The sequence below is a fragment of the Homarus americanus genome, unplaced genomic scaffold, assembly GCF_018991925.1.
Source record: "Homarus americanus isolate GMGI-L3 unplaced genomic scaffold, GMGI_Hamer_2.0 scaffold25467, whole genome shotgun sequence".
NCBI lineage: Eukaryota > Metazoa > Arthropoda > Malacostraca > Decapoda > Nephropidae > Homarus > Homarus americanus.
The window spans coordinates 7,096,143-7,102,653 of NW_024732867.1; positions in this window are offsets into that span (position 1 = coordinate 7,096,143).

Genomic DNA, 6,511 nt, shown 5'->3' on the forward strand with positions numbered 1-6,511 from the left:
GCCATGGCAAATGAAAGCTTGATCGGATAACCCCCTACCCCTGCCTAACTATCTGTTGTGTTGGAACTATCATGGATGGTGATGTTGCTCTGTGTCAATATCGGCATTCACTATCTGTGGGGATGTGGCAGCAATTACTACTTCTGGTTGTACTTATTAACTCTCTCTCTCACTATATATTCGTGCTCATACTGAAAATTTACCTTTGCGGAACTTCTCAAAGGCTCAAACATATTACCAAACTTAACTAAAAAATTCTGAGTCTTTTTGAAGTTTGTAATTATAATATGGACAAAATGTTATACCTTGAACAGGTGTTATAATCAGGTGGGATAACTCTGAACACATGTAATAACTAATATAACCTTAAAGATCACTTGTTATAGCGATGATAATCCACAATACCTGTTGTTATTACCTGAGATGATAACCCCAGGGTCAGACAGCAGGTGTACAAGAACGCCAGTGTTGGTGCTGCGCTTCTCTCACTTCCTTCCTCTCCCAAAGTATACTGGGGATCCGTGTGTGTGTGTGGACGTACTGAAATATCCAACTAATCCTCCAAAATGGTGAGTCTGAGTTTAATTTATTAATGCTTCTATTATTCTGCTATGGTTCAATGTTGAAATTTAGATATAGGTAATGGTGTAAGTTGTATAAGTTATGAAATAATTAATTAAGCAGTAAAGGTGGTGTCTGGTGCGGAGGCTCAGATGATGTAAACAAACCCTACCTGGTCATACAAATTTATTATTTACCACAGTATGTAGATATAGAGTGTATGTACACAGAAAGTGTTAAATATTTTATAGATTCGTTAATGAGACGTAAAAAGGCCATTTAATAACTTGTTGCTACTGGGGTTCTTACGTGGTGTGTGACTGTTTTATACGCCTTGGACATTTTGCCGTGACCGACTGTCCCTACTAACTCTTTGATTGGCAAAGTACTTTCTGTTTAATATGGCGGGATTCCGCCCCTCGGCGAGGAAGTTAAGTAGGTTTCTTTGGTTGATTTGGTCATTCCATTAAGTACTCGTAAATGGCGCCTATTTTATAATGATAAATTTCCATGCCCCCAAAAATGTGGTTAGGTTTGAGGCTAATATATAGGACTAACCAGCCGGGGTGGGGTGAGGTGAGGTGAGGTGGGGTGAGGGAGGATGATAGAGGTGAGGTGGGGTGGGGTGGGGTGAGGTGAGGGAGATGGGGTGAGGGAGGATGATAGAGGTGAGGTGGGGTGGGTGGGGTGAGGTGGGGTGAGGGAGGATGATAGGAGGTGAGGTGGGGTGAGGAGGTGGAGGTGAGGTGGGGTGGGGAGGATGATAGGAGGTGGAGGTGTGAGGTGGGTGAGGAGGATGATAGAGGTGAGGTGGGGTGAGGTGAGGTGGGGTGGGGTGAGGGAGGATGATAGAGGTGAGGTGAGGTGGAGGTGGGGTGAGGGAGGATGATAGAGGTGAGGTGGTGGGGTGGAGGGAGGATGAGGAGGTGAGGTGGGGTGGGGTGGGGTGGAGGTGAGGTGAGGTGGGGAGGGAGATGATGGAGGTGAGGTGAGGTGGGGTGAGGGAGGATGATGAGGTGAGGTGAGGTGGGGTGAGGGAGGATGATAGAGGTGAGGTGGGGTGAGGTGAGGTGAGATGGGGTGAGGTGAGGTGAGGTGGGGGTGAGGGAGGATGATAGAGGTGAGGTGGGGGTGAGGGAGGATGATAGAGGTGAGGTGGGGTGAGGGAGGATGATAGAGGTGAGGTGGGGTGGGTGGGGTGAGGTGAGGTGGAGGTGGGGTGGGAGGGAGGATGATAGGAGGGGTGAGGTGGGGTGAGGGAGGATGATAGAGGTGAGGTGGGGTGGGTGGGGTGAGGTGAGGTGAGGGGGTGAGGGAGGATGATAGAGGTGAGGTGGGGGTGAGATGGGGTGAGGTGAGGTGAGGGTGAGGGAGGATGATAGAGGTGAGGTGGGGTGAGGGGAGGATGATAGAGGTGAGGTGTGGGGTGAGATGGGGTGAGGTGAGGTGAGGTGGGGTGAGGAGGATGATAGGAGGTGAGGTGGGGTGAGGTGAGGTGAGGTGGGGTGAGGGAGGATGATAGAGGTGGGGTGAGGTGAGGTGAGGTGGGGTGAGGGAGGATGATAGAGGTGAGGGTGGGGGTAGGGTGGGGTGGGAGGGAGGATGATAGAGGTGGAGGTGGGTGGGTGGGGTGAGGTGAGGTGAGGTGGGGTGAGGGGAGGATGATAGAGGTGAGGTGGGGTGGAGGTGAGGTGAGGGGTGGGTGAGGGAGGATGATAGAGGTGAGGTGGGGGGTGAGGTGAGGTGGAGGTGGGGTGAGGGAGGATGATAGAGGTGAGGTGGGGTGAGGTGAGGAGGTGGGGGGTGAGGGGAGGATGATAGAGGTGAGGTGGGGTGAGGGAGGATGATAGAGGTGAGGTGGGGTGAGGGAGATGATAGAGGTGAGGTGGGGGTGAGGGAGGATGATAGAGGTGAGGTGGGGTGAGGGAGGATGATAGAGGTGAGGTGGGGTGAGGTGAGGTGAGGGAGGATGATAGAGGTGAGGTGGGGTGAGGTGAGGTGAGGAGGATGGATAGAGGTGAGGTGAGGTGGAGGTGAGGTGAGGTAGGATTTGAGAAAATGAAATCTGTATTTTATGTATTTTGATGTTTTTTTTATCCCATGGTAGTTCTTTTCCTCCATGGTAGTTCTTTTCCTCCATGGTAGTTCTTTTCCTCCATGGTAGTTCTTTTCCTCCATGGTAGTTCTTTTCCTCCATGGTAGTTCTTTTCCTCCATGGTAGTTCTTTTCCTCCATGGTAGTTCTTTTCCTCCATGGTAGTTTTTCCTCTTGGTATTTTTTCCTCCTTGCCAATTTTTCTGTTTTTTTCTGTTTTTTTTCCTTCTGCCGACTACAACACTTAATTTTTATGATAATTAAACGTAATGAAAAAATATTTCTTACTTTGTTTTGGGTAATTATACGTTAACTCCTCATTTGCATAATTTCATCATTTTTTATTTGTTTATGTCTACATTATATTTTTTAAGCCACCTCAAGAATATTCACTCCAGATTATTTCACCTGAAGATTAACCACCCTAACGAAAGCTAATGTGACCGAACCTAACCTTACGAAAACCTAACCTATCCTAACCCCACCCAAACTGACCTGACCTGACCTGACCTGACCTGACCTGACCTGACCTAACCTAAATCATTAAAAACGGTGCGAAGGAACAGATGACAAAACAGGTTCTTACCTATTCCATACGAATATGTGAGTGGGCTAAGTCACTTGACCCTATTTCCTGTAGGGAGATTGGTAAGGGAGATTGAGAGGAAGGAGGGAGAAAGGTAGGGTGAGAGGGAGGAAGGTAGGGTGAGAGGGAGAAGGTAGGGAGAGAGGTAGGAAGGTTGGGAGGAGGGGGCAAGGTAGGGTGAGAGGGAGAAAGGTAGGGTGAGAGGGAGGGAGGTAGGGTGAGAGGGAGGAGGTTGGGAGAGGGGCAAGGTAGGGTGGAGAGGGAGAAAGGTAGGGTGAGAGGGAGGAGGTTGGGAGGAGGGGGAAGGTAGGATGAGAGGGAGGAAGGTAGGATGAGAGGGAGGAAGGTAGGGTGAGAGAGAGGAAGGTTGGGTGAGAGGGAGAAAGGTAGGGTGAGGGAGGAAGGTAGGGTGAGAGGGAGGAAGGTAGGGTGAGAGGGAGAAAGGTAGGGTGAGAGGAGGAAGGTAGGGTGAGAGGGAGGAAGGTTGGGTGAGAGGGAGGAAGGAGGTTGAGAGGGAGGAAGGTTGGGTGAGAGGGAGGAAGGGAGGTTGAGAGGGAGGAAGGTTGGGTGAGAGGGAGGAAGGTTGGGTGAGAGGGTGAGAGGGAGGAAGGTAGGGTGAGAGGGAGGAAGGAGGTTGAGGGAGGAAGGTTGGGTGAGAGGGAGGAAGGAGGTTGAGAGGGAGGAAGGTTGGGTGAGAGGGAGGAAGGTAGGTGAGAGGGAGGAAGGTGGGTGAGAGGGAGGAAGGTAGGGTGAGAGGGAGAAGGTAGGATGAGAGGGAGTGTAATGAGACAAAGATTTAGAGTAGACGATATAGAGATAGAATATAAAAGAGAGGAGTATAAAGAGAGGAAGACTTTGGTAGCGTGGCCGTGATAGTTATTTACTCTTATCGTACACTTATCGTATCTTATACGTCAATACACATCTATTACGTTCTTAAAGGCGACTTCTCAAACACTGCTTCGTTACAACTCTTTATTAATTACGAACATGACATGGACACATTAATAACACCTTCTATTGAAGTTACTAGGACATTATGTTTACGTTACTAGGACATCATATTACGTTACTAGACACTCTGATTCTCGGACACGAACATGAAATGAATACACTTCCCACGTAAGTAACTCATCCCACGGAAAGCTCTGACAAACACTCACGTGACCTAGGGGAGGCCTAGCAGGGAGACTGCTTAGCTGGAACACTGGTGTCGGGAGGGCGACTGCTTAGCTGGGACACTGGTGTCGGGAGGGCGACTGCTTAGCTGGGACACTGGTGTCGGGAGGGCGACTGCTTAGCGGGGACACTGATGTCGGGAGGGCGACTGCTTAGCTGGGACACTGGTGTCGGGAGGGCGACTGCTTAGCTGGGACACTGATGTCGGGAGGGCGACTGCTTAGAGGGGACACTGGTGTCGGGTGGGCGACTGCTTAGCTGGGACACCGGAGGGAAGTCTCGGTCCTGACCGGAGGCGACTTGCCTCCGGCCTCTGACTTCGGCTCGAGCAGGCCTGGTGGTGTCGTAGCTGGCCACCTTGTTACAAGACAACTACTTCTCTGCGAATCCTCGAGGGAGGACCAGGACGTCCTATATATTGGGAAGCGAGCCGTCAGGTTCAGCTGGCCGGGGGGGGCGGCGAAGGGTCTCCTTACATTTTGACCTCGCAAATGTGCGGTCAGGCCTGGACCTTTTCAGAACTATCTGGGAAAGTCATCAGGCGGGGCCGTGTGTATATTGGGAGAGCAACCGTGAGAGTTCCCCTACACTTGACTTCCCAAACGTCGGGCCAGACTGGAGTTTCTGAGATGTAAGGAGAAGTCGTCAGGTGGGGCCGTGTAACACGAGAGGCCTTGAGTTGGGCTCCAAGGGTTACAAGTGACCTGGCTAATTGTGAGGTCAGGTCTGGACTTCTTTCTGCGGTGTAGGTTATTGTATATTGGGAGAGAGTCGGCTGGTGCCTTCTTACATGTGTGACATGGGAGGGGGAGCTAGTTGGTTTACAATCCTTGGTCAACCGCAGAGTTACCCTACACTTGACCTGGGCTAATGTCGGGACAAGTCTGGCTTTCCTCGCGATGTAAGCTGTGGTCTGACAACCCCTCACTACAGAGAAGGTAGGATGAGAGAGGGAGGAAGGTAGGGTGAGAGGGAGGAAGGTAGGGTGAGAGGGAGAAAGGTAGGGTGAGAGGGAGGAAGGTAGGTGAGAGGGAGGGAGGAGGAGAGGGAGGAAGGGAGGTTGGAGGGAGGAAGGTTGGGTGAGAGGGAGGAAGGTTGGGTGAGAGGGAGGAAGGTAGGGTGAGAGGGAGGAAGGTAGGGTGAGAGGAGGAAGGGAGGTTGAGAGGGAGGAAGGTTGGGTGAGAGGGAGGAAGGGAGGTTGAGAGGGAGGAAGGTTGGGTGAGAGGGAGGAAGGTAGGTGAGAGGGAGGAAGGTAGGGTGAGAGGGAGGAAGGTAGGGTGAGAGGGAGGAAGGGAGGTTGAGAGGGAGGAAGGTTGAGTGGAGGGAGGGAAGTTGAGAGCAGGGAAGGAGGAAAGGAGATTGGAAAGAAGCGAGTGGTGGAGGGAAAGGGGAAGGGGTGAGGAGGGAAGAAGGGAGAGGCGTAAAGCAAAGAAGAAGGACTAATTGGATGTGGTAGAGAGGAAATGAGAGAATGATAAAGAACGAGGGAGAGAGGGAAGAAAAATTAATGAATGGGGAAGAGGCGGTGGGGAGAATGATGTTCCTGAAGCGAGTTGAGAGAGAGAGAGAGAGAGAGAGAGAGAGAGAAGAGGAAAGAGAGGGTGCTGGCGTGTGCGTGTTGTGCCTCCTCCAACCCAGCCACGGCAGCAGCTGTGATAGTGTTATACTGGACGGCGCGAGGGCGGTAGAGGCGAGAGCTGGAAATATACTCGCCGGGTAGCGTACTGTGGCAGAGTCGAGCTAAAGTTACCCAGATCATCGTCTCTGTTGTGTGATATCTGCCATTGTGTGCGTTTGAACTAATGCCCTAATAGGGGGAGGGGTTGTCACTATGGCGTTGAGTGTGCGTTATTGACTTCTGGCGTTGCTACTATGGCGTTGAGTGTGCGTTATTGACCTCTGGCGTTGTTACTATGGCGTTGAGTGTGCGTTATTGACCTCTGGCGTTGTTACTATGGCGTTGAGTGTGCGTTATTGACCTCTGGCGTTGTTACTATGGCGTTGAGTGTGCGTTATTGACCTCTGGCGTTGTTACTATGGCGTTGAGTGTGCGTTATTGACCCCTGGCGTTGTTACCATGGCGTTGAGTGT